This window comes from Aulostomus chinensis, chromosome 3, assembly GCF_037954235.1.
Source record: "Aulostomus chinensis isolate RoL2024-O1b breed Wild chromosome 3, RoL_Achi_v1.0, whole genome shotgun sequence".
NCBI lineage: Eukaryota > Metazoa > Chordata > Actinopteri > Syngnathiformes > Aulostomidae > Aulostomus > Aulostomus chinensis.
This window is the reverse complement of record NC_141322.1, coordinates 28,712,757-28,731,070: the sequence shown is the minus strand read 5'-3', so window position 1 is coordinate 28,731,070 and position 18,314 is coordinate 28,712,757. Positions and strand designations below refer to the sequence as shown.

The following is an 18,314-nucleotide window of genomic DNA, read 5'->3' as shown; positions in this document are numbered from 1 at the left end:
GTTTGTGTGACGAATAAAACAAATTTGCCATTTTTTCCACCCCCCCTCAACCTCCATGACATGAACATGACATTTCATTCAACAACAAGAACCTTGACGTTTTATGACAATTCTTGATAATTATTATTATTACCACCCCCCCTTTTTTTTCTTGAAGTATTGCTTTTTTTTTTTTTTCTTTCTTGAAATGACAGTTTGCAGCACGTCCAGTGGGTCTGTGTGCGCCGCCGCACTGGCGCTGCTCGGTTTAGCCGTTTGAATTAGCCCGCTGTCGTTGTCCCGTACACGACAGAATATTTGTTGGCGGGATGTCAGTTTCCTTCTAGGTCACCCTTTGCTTCACCTACCGAAACAAGTGATTTAAATAAAAAAAACAAAAAACAACAACAACAAAAAACAACACGGAGGTACTTGGTCAAAAAATACTTGAATTTATCTTAAATTCCCAAACCCCAACTATAAAAGAAAACAAACTTTTTGCAGTATTCACAGATTTAAGTGAGTTTTTAGTGTTATTATGCATGACTTTAGTTTTTTTTTTTTTTCCTAGCACAGGGCGTGACTGAGCTTCTGTACATTGAGCCAGAATTAATCCAGATGTTGAGTAGCCCACCCCCCCTCCAATGAGTCTTCCTCTCAAGTTTCCAGGGCTGCATGTTGGATTTCCACCCCTGGGCTGTTGTTCTCCGTAGCAGGGCTTCTTTGTTCGATTACCTAATTATTTCAGATCCACCTTAAAAAAAACAGGGCAATCCCGGGCTGGTCCCTCCCCCTTCTTTCTCGGTCTCTAGCACCAGTTCGCCTCTCTCCCTCCCTCAGTTTCCCAGCCAGCCAGAGGGGGGGAGAAAAAGGAGCCGGATCCGGACGTAGGGTCTTCTTCTCTCCGGGGATCGTTTGAATGTGTCGGACTCCCCAGACCCACCCACCCACCACTGGCAACACCGACGCGCCACATCCAGCCCTCGGCTTACTGGATCTTGTGTTTCCGTCCTCTGCATTGCATCCAGGAGAGAGAGAGAGAGAGAGAGGAAGAGAGAGTGAGAGAGGAAGGAGGGAAGTTTTGTTTTTTTTCTCCCCCTTCCCTTTCTTAACGGAGTGATTTGTGACTGATTCAGGATCCGGGTTGTTTTTTCCCTTCCCGGGTGGTGGTGGGGGGGGTGTGTGTGTGTGTGCGCTGCCGCTTTGCACGCGCGAGAGAGCCGATGCTCGTGCGAGTGGGTTTTTTTTGTTTTGTTTTGTTTTTACGGTCAAAGCAACTGGTTTAACACCACCGGAAGAAAAGGACGATTTCTTCTTCTTCTTCTTCTTCTTCATCTTCATCTTCCCAGTCCCGGTCCGTCGATAATTTCCTCACCACTGCAGTTGTCAAGTTGGAGCCGTGCTGGGATATGGACGGACCCGTCTGAGCTAGACCTGCTTCACCCGACACAACCACAGGACCTGAGTTTTGACCCCCCCCCCCCCCCCCCCCAAGAGTGGAGGTAACGTCCTTTTTTTTTTTTTTTGAAAAACTTTACACGCCACATGCGCCGCTTCCACTCACACACTCACACACACACTTGTAGCTTAGAGATGTAAAACACGCCGTCGTGGTGTTCTTCCTGGAGGTTTAGGTTAATTTTTAACGTGTTTTTAAGGAGTCTAGCGTAACCCCCCCCTGCCCTCCCCTCCACTCCACTCCACTCCACCCCAGCACCACCACGGGTTGTCCGCACTGCTCAGCATCCGGGTAACGACCAGAACTGCTGTTTCTTTACCTTCATACCTCACTTGTTAGCAACTACACCATATTTTGTTTCCATCCCCGTCCCACAGGTGTGAGAGCACAACTTGTGTCATTCAGCTGAACTATAACGTCGGTTTAGGCGTATTTATGTTTATTCCCCGTCTTGCCCTGCGGGATTGACCGTGACAGGTCCTCAACAGGGGCACGTTTCACGCCGCTTCTCCTCGTCAGGCGTCCCGGCAGTTAGCTAGGTTCCAGCCCCGATACGTGCCTCCCTCTCCCCCTCCCTTCCTCCCCTTTGGTCTTGCAGTCGCTGTTGTCAAGTCTCCATTCATAAAGAAAACAAAACCTTGTTGTTATGTGCTGGTTTAACTTGTGGGTTTCACACCTAATTCCAACCAACTTTTCGACGTGGTGCGCAATGCCGACCAGTTGCTGCCGCCCACTGCTGCATGGTCTCCGGGCATGAAACGGCATCATTCGGTAAGGGGAGGGGAGTAAAAAGGGGTCGGTTTATTTTAGTAAAATAATAGATTTGCTTGTCGAGTTAGATGAGAGCCGAATTAAAGAACGCGTTCCGTTTGTTCCGAGGCTTTGTTCTTAGACGGGGAAAGTCTTCATGCCTACTGACCTACAAGGGAATGTAATCTAAACGGCCAGTTTCCAAATGGCGGTGTTGTGCCAGGTCTCCCCGGGCGACCGAGCGGCATGTATCCACTGTTGCTCTGACTGCGAGCAATCAGACCGCCCGCGGATGTCTCCAAGTGTCTGGAAACAGTTTGCTCATTTGGCTCTGCCTACAATATTTGGTTTTCCGACGGGTATTTCCCTTGGTTCCCCCTCAAAAAAAAAAAAAAGACAAAACCTTTTGGTCATCAGTAAGTCATGCAGTCTCTGGTAACTTGCATAAAAAACCCTGCAATAACCGGTTGCTTTGGTTTTTGTCTCCTTTTGTGTGTGCGTGTGTGTGTGTCTTTTTTTCTTTTTCTTTTTTTTTTTTTCTTAATTAAAATCCGTGTTTTTTCGGTGTCACCGGTTGGGTCCCAGCTCAGCGGTGTCGTGAATGCGGCGGATACAGGACGAGCTTGTTGAGCTTGTTGGAGTGGTTACCCGCGCTATTGTAAATAGTAGTTGTGCTTTTCATGATGTCATATTGAGGCAGTGAACAAGGGTGCTGGTGTGTGTGTGTGTGTGTGTGTGTGGGGGGGTCATTTAATTTCAATCAAAAATGCATTCAGGTTCTTGAAGAATCATCCTTACGTCATCTGCTAGGATGGGCGGATGAGCAACAGCAGCAGCTCTGTTTCTTTTTCTTCCTTTCCTGTCATTTTATCCCTCTCCTCCTCCTCCTCCCCCCCTCTTTCTCCTCCCCCCCTCCCATCTCCATCTGGGTGTGTCCTGACTTATTGCGTTAGGAAGGAGGGGGATCCCGCATCTTGGCTCGTGGTGACTCCTCCTCAGCGTGTGACCTCCAAACGAGGGCATTGCTCCTTCTGCTTTATTTTTTTAAGCTAATTCACCAAAAGGAAAAACAAGACATTTGCATAGGAAAATGATCTGCAGGGGAAACTTGGAAAGCTCTTTAATCAATGCGTGTTGAATTTCAGCCGTTTGCCAGGGAAGTAGCGGCAGACGACTCTGTTGTTTACTGCATTCAGGACAATGGCTAGTCCCCCCCCCCCCCTTGCTTGTGTTTTTCTCACATACATTTGTTGTTTTTCACACAAAATCCTCAACACCTTGTTACATGGCATGTAATAGAAGAGCAGGGATGCGTCAGTCGGTGCAGGTGCTGAGACCTGGGGACTATAGACCATGGATGTCGGTGTTAGTTGTCACGCCTTCTTGTACTAAATATACCGGCACAACCATGTTCCAGCCCTCAGACTTGCATCAGTTAAAATGGATTTTTATCAGGTCGGTACGAGGAACCAGGATCTCTTTTGTTTTCTCCCAGGATGACATGTTTCCTGATTCTGTGAGGCCCGCGCAGAGCCCCCGCCCCCCCCCCCCCCCCCCCCCCAGGCCCGGTTCAGCTGAGGTGGTCTGCCGCGCGTCTTGTCAGGTGTTCTAATTAGTTAATAGATGTCAGCTTTAACAAAAGCCGCTTTATTTGCTTTTATTGGCTTTTATTAAATGGAACATCTGGCCTTTCCCCCCTGAAGGCTAACGTTGTAATTTAAGGTTGTGAGATTGACAACATTGTGATGTATTTTAGATGTTTTTTAAAAAAAATTAAAAAAAAATTATCTGCGTTAATTGAATCTCAGCTTTTACGATAGAAATCTGACCAGTTTAACTCCATCGTTTGCTCTGATCGGCCGCATCAAAGTGGCTTGCACATTTCTTTACAGGTAACAAATCATTGGGCAGCGATGTTTTGAAAAGTGGCATCGTGTCGGCGCGTTCTGCTCCTTTTTAAACGTAATAACGTGATCCTTTTCCGGGGTTTCACTCGTGGGTTTCGAAGCTCGTTGACTTTCATTAAAACCTATTTTGTGGAAAGGTTCTTTACATTCCTGTAAGGTTTCCAGGATGTGAAAATGTGTTGATGCGCTGACCAGCTTTTTGACTTGTGGTGAAGAACTCATTTTCAGGTTTTATCAACTTAGTGATATTTATTCATTGGTTCAGGTAACACGGCTACACCTTTTTTTTTTCTTTTTTTCTTTTTTATTAAAGTAGCCCAACATCCTCCTCCTTAATTTTGATTAGTTGAAAGCAAAAACTAACTCAGAGGAAAAAAAGAAAACGAACAAAATTCAAGTAGCGGCTTTTATGGATGCATTCATACGTTCAGGAACAAAGAAAACTCAAATTTATGAAAGAGTTTAATCAGCTGCTAACGCCGTACACCCCAGCAAATTTGAGGGAGAAAGACAGGAAGGACATGGCGTTTGCGGCGTTTAGTCTGATGAATGACACCTCTGTATAACCTGGCGTTGAACCCTGCTCCCCGAGGACACCCAGCCGGCTCCACCTGCAGACAGATGAGCGCTCCGGTTGTGTCCGCTGATGATCTGATGGCTACAGGAAGTGACTGATGCTGACTCAGTGTGTCTGCTCGGTTAATGTCAGGCAGAAGGTTCGCTCCCCTTCAGCGGCCACAAGCGGAGCAGACTTCACGTTTGGCTCGTGAGTTATTCACAGGGACCCGTCAGATTTCTGTTTGTGAACCCAGGTGTCGCTTTCACTCCTGTTGTCCGTCGGCACAGGCGTGTTGAGCCTTGAGGTGGCTGCTGGCTCTGTAACATGCCGATGTCTACTATCGCCACTCCAGTGAATAAATTAGAAGAAGTGATCGGAACGAGCCCTTGGATACGATACAGGCCTTGGTTTCCAGGAGTGACTGACCAGCACGTTCGCTGGCGCTGCGTCATGTTACTGTCGTTCCAGTTTGACTACCACCGTGGCACATGTGTCTCACGCAGCCTCACTGTTCTGGTGGCGTCTCTTGGTGCTGAACAGCCTCTCCGTCAGACACAATGGGCTGGGAACTGCAAGCGACACGTTTAGTAAACAGATGATCAGTTTTGTTTTTTGTTTTTTTTTCCTGATCCAGCTCCCATCGCATCGGGGTATTGGATGGGCGTGTCAAATTCTTTAATTTCTTCCACTCTTATCATGCGTCCCTAATTTATCAGGCGACTTGAATAATCAGCTGAAATTCCAGGTTTCCTGCAGTGTATGATGATGGAGACAAGCTAGCGAGGCTGAAATAAGGAGCAGCTCTGTTCATGTCGGATGAAACGATTACCCTCTCATTAAAGAAGCTGCAGGAGCAGGCAGAGGTGCCACATCGCAAAGCAAAGGAACATGTAGTTAGAGAACTGTTCAAAGCGTCATCAGGTAACTGGACTTTAAGATTTGAAATGCTTCATTCGGCTCAGCGGATGAACGATCGAACAGTCACGATGTACGCGGGCTTCGCAGTGATTAATCAAATCACATGTCGCCGTGTCAGGAAGAAAGAAAGCCTGAGAATTGATGACCTGGGAAAAGTCAAGACGAATGGCTCAGACAGTCAAATCAGGTGGGGTGTGTGGGGGACGATGCTGCTGCGCTACAACTGAGACTGAAGCTGGTTTGATGAATCACAACTGGAAACGCCAGGCTGCACTGAGCTGAAGTTCATTTAAATTTAGACTCTGACCAGCTGGACATTCATCGGCGGCTCCTCTCTGTTGGCGTGAGCGACTGTGGTCAGGCGGCGGGTGAGTTAAAAGAGCTCTGCATCATGTTGTGACCAAAATCTGCTGCAGCCCGTGAGCTCCTGATGTCCTCTGGCAAATCCTTTTTATTTTGATTTTCAAATTGATCCGTCTGTTCCATGCTGATGAACAAACCGCTGTGCATTAACGACATTTATTCCACTGTTGAGATGCAGCAGCGTTTTCCTGTTTTGTTTTTTTTCTCCTGCTGGCCGTTGGATTTCTTCCTGTGCATTTGTTGAATGTTTTCAAATGGCAGCGCTCCTAAAAAAGCTCTCGCTCTGTGAATCTACACGGACCGTTTGTAGTTTATAAGTACAACCTCTTTATTGAGTCATGGCTCAGTTCAGGTCCTGGTCTGTAGTGGTTGCCGCAGTCCGTCTGTTGTTGTTGCTGTTTTTGTTTTTTGTTGTTTTTCAGAGAAAATCCATACATTTTGTCCCGTTAGACTAAAACAATACCTGCCAATCCAATTATTTCATTCCCTGCCTTTCAAAGTACAAGGCAAGATGGTGTGAATGGAACGTTTACCTCAGCCTGTGTCATTAAAACCAGCTAGAAATGTGACAACGGTTCCAGGAATTCCGGGGGACTGATGTCCACCGCCACGTCGGACCAACCTGCCTCGTAAGGCTCAAACAAGTGGGGTTCATTCCAAAGATCAGGACTGGCCAGCCGGGAAAAATAACCCTTTTTTTTTTGTATTTTTTATTTTTTAGATAAAGATATTTTTGACAGTATCTGCTTACTTTTTTTTTTTTTAAAAAACACTGACTTACGCAACAAAACTGTATCATGATTCTTGATAGAAAACAAAAATCCAAAACATGTTGACATTGAATGTAGGATGTAGCGATACACTGCCCAGCTCCACCCAAGATGGAGGCTGAACACACGTACAGACTGAAGAGCTCCGACTCACTCTGACGCCAGTTTCCTCCCTCGCTGGCGAACTTTGAACGGTCAACAGTTGGGATTCTCAGTTTATCGCTTGTTAACTGTTTATTAACAATGATGTACGCTCGTGTGTGTGTGTGTGTGTGTGTGTGTGTGTGTGTGTGTGTGCGTGTGTGTGTGTGTGTGTGTGTGCCTTCAGGCTGATAAACGTGATGCAGTAATATTTACACAAAGTAAACCAACATCTTAACAAACCTGTCCCTGGGCAAAAAGGGCCAAGAACCTTCTAAAGGACAGTTGCAATCTTTTTTTTCTTTTTTTTTAAATCTTTTTCTTGCCTCGAAGGATTTTGTTCGCCGCTGTTGCAGTTGATTGTTTTGCAGGTAGGCGGTGGAATATTACAGTGAGGATGAGTGTGCTACATTTGGTTGGATACACTCTGTTTTGGGCAACTTTGACATTGAAACTTTCGACTTTAACTTTAAGATGCAAATTAGCTCTCCATTTGTTAATTTTTGCAGTGCGGTTTTAGTCCCTGACTCTGACTAAGCACTGAATTTCAGCTTTATTTTTCAACCCATCCATCCAACTTCAACTGCTTATACGGTATGGGGTAGCAACTCCAGCAGGGAACCCCAAACGTCCGTCTCCCTGGCCACATAGACCAGCTCTGACAGAGGCGTTCCCAGGCCAGCATGGAGATGTAGTCCCTCTACCCAGGCCTTGGTCTGCTCTGTGGCCTCCTCCCAGCTGGACGCGCCTGCACCTCCCCGGGGAGGCGTCCAGGTGGCATCCTGACCAGTTGCCTGAACCCCCTCAACTGGCTCCTTCCACAGCAAAGGAGCAGCCACTCGACTCCGAGTTCCTCAGGGATGATGGAACCTCTCACCTTATCCCTGAGGGAGACGCCAGCCGCCCTTCTCAGGAAACCCATTTCTGCTGCTTGCATTCGTGATCTCCTTCTTTCGGTCGCGACGCGTCTTTCACGAGCTGTGTTTTTACAGCTGAAATCACACACTTGGTCGAACATCATCTCTGATCGATGCTGTTTGATGAAGGAAACTTACAAATCACTTCCCTGGTTATAGATGCAATTTGACTCTGAGGACGTCATGCAATAGGGGCAGCATGGCTCGGCGGTAGAGCGGCCGTCTAACAACCGAAGGGTCGCTGGTTCGATCCTCTCTTCTCCCAGTGACCGCGTCGAAGTATCTCTGAGCAAGGTACTGAACCCCTAATTGCTCCTGATGGCCCTGCCATGGACTGGCAACCTGTCCAGGGTGAACCCCGCCTCTCGCCCAATGTCAGCTGGGATAGGCTCCACCCCCCACGACCCTGAACAGGTAAGAGGTACAGAAAATGGATGGATGGACGTCTTGCAGTGTTGCAGCCTTTAATCATATGTCTCCGTTACAGCGAGCAGTGTTTCCACAAGTATTTTGATTGGCAGAAAATGAACAAGATACTCAGTGTTTCTGCTGATTTCCGGTCCAATCAATGGGCTTTTTCCAGCACGTTTAGGACCCGCCCTTCACACCAGTGTGGAGATATTTAGGATTCGGTGAAATGCGGGAACCCCTCTGCAGACGGAATCCCTGCCTATGAAGCAGATCCTACTGTGCACAGTTTGTCTCTTATGTAAGTCGACATCAATTATTAATGGACGCAGTGCAGCAGTGGGAAGCTCAGGCCTGTATTTAAGATATAGATGCTCAACAGAGCCTCAGTGTTTGTGACTATAATAGAGCTGTTGGCCTTTATCATTATTTTATATCCCTGCTGGCAGGAGAGCCTTCACCCAACTGTAATGGAGAGCTTATGGGAATGATTGTAACATTTTATGTATGTTTAACATTTAATTAAGCAGGAAAGCCTCATTGATATTCCACATCTCTGCAGCTAAACAGGCACCGATCACCCGACGCATCTCGGCACAGCTCGGTAGGAGTAACCTGGACACAAACAAAATTCCGTATGAAAGAGAAGGTTTTCATGTACATAAGAACTAATTAGTGCCAGTCTTACAGCGGATGCAATCATTATAATGTATGTTGATGCATCTTACTTGGACAAGGCAGGATGTGCAGCACAGTTGACTACCAGGACAAAGAATGGCACAAGCATGAATAGATACATGCAAACATGTAGAAATGGCCTCTTTTTTTTTCCATAAACAGAATGTATTTATTTTTAATGTTTATTTATGTAGTTCTTTATTTCTTTATCCGTGTCTGCCTTCGTCGTGATTTGCCCTCCATACCCGACACAACCTTTAAAACGTGTTGGTGGTGGTAGAGGAGGAATCCCCAGGTCTTCATGGGAGCAGGTTCGCCGCGGTTGGTTCCTTCTGCACCTGCTGTTAGGAAATGTCCCCACACACACACACACACACACACACACACACACACAGAGGACATGGAGGTGTCAGGAGCAGGATAGATGGGTCTAACTAGACCGCCTTAGAGCCTTCCTGACACACACTTACGTAACACCTGTGTGGGTGTTTGTACATGCGCTGCTTTGCTGGTGTGAATGTGGAGTTAGTGTGTGTGTGTGTGTGTGTGTGTGTGTGTGTGTGTGTGTGTGTGTGTGTGTGTGTGTGTGTGTGTGTGTGTGTGACAACGAGCGAGAGAAAGACCAAGGTTTAAGCAGTATTGCTTGTAAGGGAGTCGAGATCTGTATGTGTGAGTTGTCTTGTAACCGCCGTGCAGCTGTTTGGAGCTTATCGAAGCTTAGTCAATCTAATTCTGTGCAGCTTTCATCATTTGAACGTAACTTGACTTATAAATAACTAAAACTCAATTTCAGCTCAGATTCAGTTAAACTCTGTAATCACCTTTTCTTGGCTGAGAAGGCAGAAACACAAAAGATTTTATTGCTGGCCTGTAGCTCCAATCTGAAAACAACAGAAGCGTCGATATGAAAAGTTGATTAAATATGTATCTGAAACAGTGAAATAATAACAGCTGCTGTCTGCCGATTTATTTTTTTTCTTTCTTTTCTTGTATTTTCACCAGCCTCTTGAACTGTACTGGAAGTTCTGATTCACAACTATGAAGCTGTCAGGATCTTCATCCCATGCATAAAAACCCACTGAGTGAGAGTCTACTCGTGGCCATAGAGGGCTATTAGAGTGTGATGGGTCTTGTCGAGTGCTGGCAGCGACTGCAGAGAGCATGTTAGCTGGACCACAGCCAAAAAATTTCATTGAAACGGTCACGGAATTAACTTTAATTAGCTCCGTTGGATCTTATCTCCTACTGATATTTGTCGTTTTAATCTGGCGTTCAATCCCTTAATGGTCAGTTCATAAGCATGTTTTAGAAAAAGAAAAAAACAAAATGAGAATCCGTATAAACAAAAGATAATCTTAGACAGGCAAACATGAAAAGTGTAAATGTGACGCTTGATATTTGCCTTCACGCATTCCCTTTTCCCGTAAACGCTGAAATGAAAGGGAGTGATGACAAATTAAAGAGGGGAAACGTTCGGTGAAGGAGTAAAGCAGAAAAGCGGGAAATGAGACTAACAGCAGATGAAAAGGAAAATCCAGATTATCATAGCATTTATCATGACATCCACCAAGCATCAGTGTGGGAATTCTTCTAAATTGACAGTTTAAAACCCTGAAGGATGTTTTGTGAGTGTTGTCGCCGATCTGGCTTCTGCTCACCGGTTGTGAACTGTAACGTTTCTCACCGACTGAGTGACGGTGCTGCCGTGATGAGGCGTCCTTGCCGAGAAATTGTGAAGTTTATTGTGTGAGAACATCCATCCATCCATCCATTTTCTGTGCCGCTTACCTGTTAAGGGTCGTGGGGGGTGGAGCCTATCCCAGCTGACATTGGGCGAGAGGCGGGGTTCACCCTGGATCAGCCATGCCCTCCCTGTGTGAGAACAAACAAACAGATGATGGGAACATGTCAACGTTCGTGTAGAAGGTGGGTGGAGATGCCCGCGGAGCTCAAGGAAGTGCGACCACCTCTGTAAATCACACCATCTGAAATACACCCCACGCAGGCCGTGAAGCCACTGCTGCACAAGTGCATGTCAAGGCTGCGGCAGCGAAGAGTGAACACATGGCAACTGGCATCAGAAACACTAGAAAATACAAGCAGTGTCATATATTCCAGAATGAAAACATCCTGCAGCATGTTGTGAGACAGCCGAATGAGCTACTTTTACCGCTCCAGCCACAGAGCCTGCACGACCACTTCAAACCGCCGTCTCATATTGAGCCGTCTGCAGTCTGACAGTCACACAGAAGGGTCTCATCCATTAATGAAACGAGGGCTACGCGAGTCACAAAGTGAACAAAAATAAATAAATAAATAAACGCTGTTGTTGGAAAATAATTCAGACACAATCCAACCAAAGCAGGTATTTATCCCAGGTTTGATGCTGTTGTGATGGGGCAGAGCCTGACGCTGCGCTAGAAATAAAACGTTACGAAAGTTTACCGAGGCCGATTGGTTCCACGTGCATAGATTTAGCTCAGCACCGGAGACTGCCACTCTGCGCTCTACCTGTCCCATACGCAGACTCCTAGTATCCACTGCGTCATTTTTTTTGGGGGGGGGGGGTCATCGTGTTCACAAAAAGTTGAAAACAAGGCAGCCGTTGTCATGTCAGGCCGCTGAAAAGAGAGGGCGGCACCTTGGTGGCATGTTGCTCAGTGAATGCGCTGATAAATGCTGAAAGATGAAGTTGAACAGGGAGGAAGACTGTTATGTAGACTGGGATGTGCTCTGGTTATCTGTGTGTCTATTAAACACTTCCGAAATGGTGGAATTAAAAAAAAAATAAAATAGAATAAAAGGTGTTGCTTTGATTCCAGCATTTCTGAGGGCCTCTGCATGTCTGTCCCAGATTTCTCTGCTCGGTGGTAGTAACAGCTGAGCATTCATCAGCAAACGCTCTGATTGACTAAACACAGATCGAGCCACAAGCCGGTTGGGGAAACGGGTGGGGTTGGAGACTCTGTGGTAAAATTATTATTTGTGTCACTGACTCGGGACAGGTCAAGGCAAGTCTTCAAAAATAAAATCCATCCACTTGTCTGCAACAGTTTCCTCATTTGAAAGGCGGTGCAGTGACTCCTTTGATGCACTGCAGCCAGGAATAGTGCACTTTTCATGCCTGGTTTACTCCCCTGATTGGCACAGAAACAGGCAGCGAGAGCGTAGGGTGGTGCTAATTTTTTTTTTTTTTTACTATTGGTTATCTTTTAATGCAGCAACCCAGATCAAATTCTTACTGGCTTGTGGAGCTGGGGGTTGGGGGGGGGGGGCCTTGTTGTAGGGAGGAGAAATGGCAGTGCGTATTTTCGCAGGTTTTATTTGACGCATCTGAGTTTATAATGGATACATACAAAACAACAATCGAACCCCATTTTCTGGATGTGGAGTTATTCTATACTGCAGTAAATTGACTCCTTTCCAGCACTGAGTAGTTGTGTAATATAGACCAGTGTTTGTGCCGTTTTCATTTCACTGTGTGTCCGCTTGTGTGTGTGTGTGTGTGTGTTTGTCTGTGTTTAGGTTTAATGCTGGCAGCTTATTTGGCATGCCTCTGCAGTATGTTAGCAACTGATAAAGATGAGTGAATAAAGAGAGAGAGAGAGAGAAGAGACGTTGCAGGAGAGAACGGCCAAAGCTGAAACACACGCTGTTGTCTGAGGGAACCAGATCAGTTGGTGGTTTGTGATTTCATCGTTGTGGAAACACTTTCACTTCTAGAGGCACATCATCCTGTATGGTTTATAATCTGGTCTAAGTCTTTGTGTGTGTGTGTGTGTGTGTGTGTGTGTGTGTGTGTGTGTGTGTCTCTCCACACACTGGCAATAAAAAAAAAACTTGTCAGTTTTTCCAAAGTGTGAGATTGAAGTACTACTTTACAGTCAGTCGTCAAAGCTTCACTGCGATGTCCCAACTGTCCGTCCATTTTCTTATACGAGCACGGCGCATGAACCAAAAATAAGGTTCAGACATTGTCCGGGCTTGATCTTTCACACAAGTAGCACACAACGGGAGATTGTGTCCAAAGAATTCTCACCCCCTTGGAAAGACTCTGGATAGGGCAAGGGATGGCGCTTCGGTGTAGCATGCAGGAGGCCAGGAGACCTGTGGCAAAAAAAAAAAAAAAATAGACTTTATTTGGTTTGGATGTCTTTTGTTGTTTCTTTGATTTGTCTGATGACTTCAGCTTCATTCCTCCACTTAGGCGTTCCTGTCGGCATCATAGTGTAAGTAACTGCTTCTTCCCCCTTGGGTGCTTTTATTCTTCAAGTTTTGTGCTTCTTGAGCAACACAAATGACATCAACGCGCCCAGAGTTTTACCTGCGCGCTTCACTCACGGAACCAAAGTCGACATCATTTGACAGAGTAGTCAGGCTCCGACACCGCCGGATATGAAATATTGCGGATTTTTTTTCAGTTCAGGTTTAATTTCTTATCTGTTGACCCGGACACCGATTCGAATACCAGAGCTCTTTTTTTCCCCCTGAATATTAACATCATTGTTACTGGCCTGATGTTTAAGGTTGCATCATGAACCATACAGCAACTCGTACTAAAAGAGCCCCCCCCCCCCCCCCCCCCCCACAAAACAAATGCATTAAATTTCAATGCATTATAAAGCACTTTATTTAAATGGTATTTATGGATGCATGATGTGTCTCCTGTTATGTTGTGGCAAGTTCGTTATGCGTATCCCCGATCGGACATCTGGTCATTAATTAGCAAGCTACGGTCTTTCTGTGAGACCTGTACTGCATGTTCTTTATGTCTGCCAGACTGGGGTGGACTCAAGGACTCGGGGGGGGTGTGCGCGTACTTGTGTGTGTGTGTGTGTGCGCGCACGCGGGCTTGTGTCCTCTGTGGATGAGTGCAGTCAGAGATAGGCGTCGGTCGGAGGAGGAAGTGAGCAGATGGAGGGCGGAGTGAGAGCCAACAGGAAGTGGAGGCTTGATGGTTTCCTCATGTTGTTTTGGCAACATTCAGGATTTCACTTCCTTGTACTCACACAGCCTACCGGTGCCGTGTATGATGCTGTCATGTTTCAGTCCTGCTCTTCCTCTCTTCGAATAGTATCATGAAATAAGCAGAAGTGTTTTCAGAGGACACAACCCACGAACATGACTTTTCTGGCTCTGAAGCTTGGGAAGCCTTCTGGTGAAAACTGTTACTAATGATTTTATTTTTTACTGTGACTTCAAACGTAGGCATCACCTGGAGAAGAGGCTATGTTCCCAGCCTCATCTGACATTTTTATGAAAAATGTAGGATTTAAGAAGTGGTGCTCGGACAAAAAGGCAAAGGCGAAGCAGTTGCTTTAACCATCATCTTGTCACCACGTGGTTTGTTGCCGGAACGAGATGTGTCAGGATCCGTCTGATTACATCCCAACAAGACCAGTATTGGTTATCATGTTGCACATTAACAGGAATGGAATCAAACCGCAGCAAGCAAGTCCAGCGTTAGCAGCAAACGCTACTTGGAAATATAACTTCCTCTGTTTGAAGGTAGAACTGAAGATACGAGCTGCCGTGTGTATGTTTCCACGCGTGTGTATTGTGGTGAACAACAATGAAATGGATCTGATATCTGCTGATACAGAGGACATGTCTAATTCAGGGGATAGAACATTCAAGGTCTTGTTTAAAGCTTTATCAAGGAGTGAAATTAAGGTTGTTCAGCATCAATAATGTGTGTCATATTGTTACTACTGGGTCTATATTGTTACATGCAGTCATAAACAATCTGTAAGGGTTCATATGTGAGTTCAAGCCTGTATTCCTAGTGGATGTTTGTTCCAAATTTGAAGAAATTCCCTGCAGGCGTTCTAGCGAGCACAGGAATGCGATCCAGAAATGTAATTCCTCACAGCCTCCACCGGCGTGGAGGCATAATAAGCTTAAGTTTAATGACTATTGTTGAGGTTATTTCAACAAAACTGATGGCAAGATGAGATGTGGGAGGATCTGGGAGACTGGAGCATTTCTTGGGGAAACCCTGCTGACGGTGCGTCCAGGTTCCTGTTCAGACTGCAGACGCTGCAGAGAGTTCCCGCTGCGGTTGGATTTTGTCCTCCGGTCAGTGTGGTACAGATCTGACTGGGAGCTGCGCCAAGAGGGAACTCTACAACAGACCCATACCTCTGTCCAGCAGGTCTGCATCTTGATCCCTGGTCTGTATGCAGGGTAAAACGTGGGTGGAATGCAGTGTTTGTGTAGGAGGGCTGGGCGTGGCTCCGTCTGGCCAGTGTGCCTGAACACAATCAGCGCACAGTCATTTGACACGGCATGTACTCACATACGCACACAACTCAGGACTGAACACACACTCTGCTGTCACAGCGAGCATACGCCAAACTAGGACAAGATGTTTTAACATAAAAACACCCAGGAGGAGCAAGAATCTGCTTGCTCCTTTGGAAGAAGTGTCAAATTTTGTACAAGGGGATGAATTTATTCCTCACGTTTTACTAGAGTTTTCTGAACTCGATACAATGTTTCAACTTTGTGGCTCCCACTGCAGCTCGGAGGTGCAGATTCAGATATGGGAGTTAATTCCTCAGTGAATCAGTTTTTCACAGTTTGATTCTTATTTCACTCAGTGAGACTTAAGCTGCAGCTCTGTGAGATCATGTGCTCAATGAAACTGAAGTGGCTTTTCATCTCAAAGTTCACTCGGAAAAAAAAAGAACTGAGCGGTTGGGGGGGAGGCACATGAGAGGGGTGTGTGTGTGTGTGTGTGTGTGTGTGTGTGTGTGTGTGTGTGTGTGTGTGTGTGTGTGTGTGTGTGTGTGTTTCCATACAGCCCGGTCAACTTTTTTGTGTTCATGTGACTTACAATGTGTCATACTTTAAGTGTTCTGTTTTCAACAGCTTTGGGGGGAAGTTAATAAGGTCAAAATTAATGCTGTAATGTAAGAAATCGTCAGCTTTAGCTCAGGCGGTTGATGGTTTGAGCCCCAGTTCCACTTTTCTTTATGTTACAGTGCCTCTTACCCGGACAAAAACTTTGCGTAAGATTAAAGTCATAAGCTTGGCAAATGTGCTTTGATGGTAACAGATGCCATTTAATGAGTAGCACTTTTTACACAAGTCTGTTGAAGGTGGACTTAATAGTAAAACATATCCACCATTCCCAGAAGAGTGAGTGGAGGTTGAGTCTGTGCCGCCATTTCACCAGCCGAAGAGATAGACGCGGTCGTCTGGACATCCAGAATGACGGACATCGTCATTCCAGACACAAGCGCCGCTGTGTGACACATCACGTCTCTGATTAAGGAGCGTCAGCATGCTATCTAAAATCACATGCTGTGGCAGCATCGTGCCTGCGTTGTTTGCTCCTGTGTAAATAAGTAAACTGGCAGGGTACTTTTTAACTGCTGTGTTATGGAATCTCTGGCTAAATGTGGCAATTAAGGGAAGCTGAAGTAGCAGCTCATAGGAAATTCCTGAAACAGTCATTATGGTGCCATTCATCTGCAGCTGTCACATCCGAAACTCTCACATTCTACAAGAAGCGCTCGATCAGTTGCTTTACATGCTACAGTGGAGCTATTGTTACAGCTCCACTGGTCCATACAATTGAACAACTGTTGTCCCAGTATACATGAACGGGAAGAATCAATTTATACACTAAAGTATGTCCACCTCCAGAGCAGTAGGTGGCAGAGTAGCTTGTTGCCGTCAGACTTTCTCTTGGTTGACTTTTTTTTGCATCGCATTTGTAGAAAAAGCAGAAAACAAGCCAGGCACCTGTGTAACGGCTGAGTAAACCCCGACATCCCCTGAAACCGAGGCTGCATCAAATCCTCGTTTGTCCAGAAATGCATGGTTTTCACTGTAGTTTGGGCTGTCATGATAGTTCACTGGTCAGGGTCAGACACCGCAGTGGGACGTACAGAACACATACAGAGCCCCTTTGTTAATTTGGAGCATATGGAGGCGCATACAAGCCCGAGTAATGTGATTCTCAGGCACATCACCTCCGCGTGTTGCATCATCACACTACATGGTATAACCATCCTGCACGTGGACCCTAAGACTCAACACTAATGCATGACATACGTCTCCACTGCAAATCACATTCCTCCCCCGAGTCCGACCCTGTCAAACACTGTGCTGCTCTCCGATTGGGCTATTAGATAAACTCCTCCCACCCATTATCGTGAATGGATGCGTGTGTTGGGATCAGAATCCACGCTTTGTCAGACTGAACCGTTGTTGTTGTTTTGTTTTTTTTTCCCCCCTTTGTCTTTATAAAGTGCAGGAATGTTTGGTGTCACATTGTCCAGCTGGTTTGCAGCCAAACGAACGGCAGTGTGAAGCGTTTTGTTTTTTTTGTTTTTTTCCTGCTCTGCTCTCAGTCACAAGATGCTCCACCAACAGTCATCTGAGGCTGAGTAATGTGGTGTCTCACTTGTGGGGACTGGAAGAGGCTGATGGGTGTTTCCATGCACAACAGGAAGAAAAAGATGTCTGAACAAATGCTGTGCAAAACCGCGCTGGTTAGGACACAACAGAGCATGAATGTAACAGACACATGAGGACGAGTGGAACGCAATTGGCGTTTTGTTCCGATATAATGAGCATTTTAAGAATCTTGATAAACTCTATCACCACGTGCTGCCCTGTAGACTCCATGGTCATGCAAGTATTTGGGGCAACTGGCACTCACTGGTGTTATGAATCACCGACCATGCGTTTGAAAGTTACAAATGAGAGTTGTGTCTCTGGGCACATAGGAGCGCAACAGATTACATGACAGTTCGTCCACCTGAATCACATTTTTGAGACGTCACAAAATGATATTGCTGAAAGATCCATGCTGTACGGCACAGTGCCAAAACTTGTGATTTACACAGTGTCAGCAGGTATATGATGGTTTTATGTTTCGTTGAAGAATAGCTGAAAGGCTCGTAGTGATGACGTTTCCCAACGACGACGTTCCCCCTCATACGCACAGAAGATTGAATGCTGTTCGTTTTTGTCGGAGTTTTGAGTCCTGAACTGTAAAGATGTGAACATTAGTTTCTGTCTGGAGGGCGAAGATTCATCCGTGTCAGTCAGTTCGACGTATGGATTCTCTGTCTCCCCCCAGAGCTCTCCCGAGACGGAGCTGGTGGGTGAACAACTGTCATCTTAATGGCGCCCGCTCTCTATTGTTGATGGCCTGATTGTTTTCACCAGCCCTCTCGTGGATTCTTGTGGCTGACAAAAAACAAATCAGAACAAAAAAAAGTAGCTTTGAATATGTGTCTTTCAGCCGTCCTGTGTGTGTTCGGTGTCTCCTCTGTGCTCGGGCTGTTTGTTTTGTGTTGCCCGGCAGCCAGTATCATCATTGTGTAGTTGCACTTGGTTATCAGTAAAAGACATTTTGAGAGGACGGCAGAGGACCTCGCGAGTACACACAGGAGGACTGTCGGGAAGGCTTCATAAAGATGGACTTGGCTCAGAGTCACGCCGGAT

At 46.0% G+C, this 18,314-nt stretch overlaps 1 protein-coding gene and 1 long non-coding RNA gene across 6 annotated transcripts in view; one reads left to right on the top strand and one right to left on the bottom strand.

The window, feature by feature from the left end:
- The first annotated feature begins 803 nt into the window (after positions 1-803).
- LOC147268517 (plasma membrane calcium-transporting ATPase 1-like) overlaps positions 804-18,314 on the top strand; it is a 94,108-nt gene continuing 76,597 nt past the window's right edge. The window contains exon 1 of one of the 5 annotated variants that reach the window (XM_086200157.1): positions 804-1,481. The gene's annotated coding sequence lies outside the window, so the exon portion shown is untranslated. Of the gene's footprint in view, positions 1,482-1,674; positions 1,730-2,090; positions 2,210-18,314 lie in introns of those variants that run through there. The other 4 variants (XM_086200158.1, XM_086200154.1, XM_086200155.1 and 1 more) reach the window with 4 other exon arrangements.
- The window catches only part of LOC147268518 (uncharacterized), a 32,524-nt gene continuing 24,894 nt past the window's right edge, over positions 10,685-18,314 (bottom strand). The window contains exons 2-3 of the long non-coding RNA XR_015112178.1: positions 12,889-12,956; positions 10,685-10,721 (exon numbers count right to left, since the gene is read on the bottom strand). This is a non-coding gene — a long non-coding RNA (uncharacterized LOC147268518). The remainder of the gene's footprint in view (positions 10,722-12,888; positions 12,957-18,314) is intronic.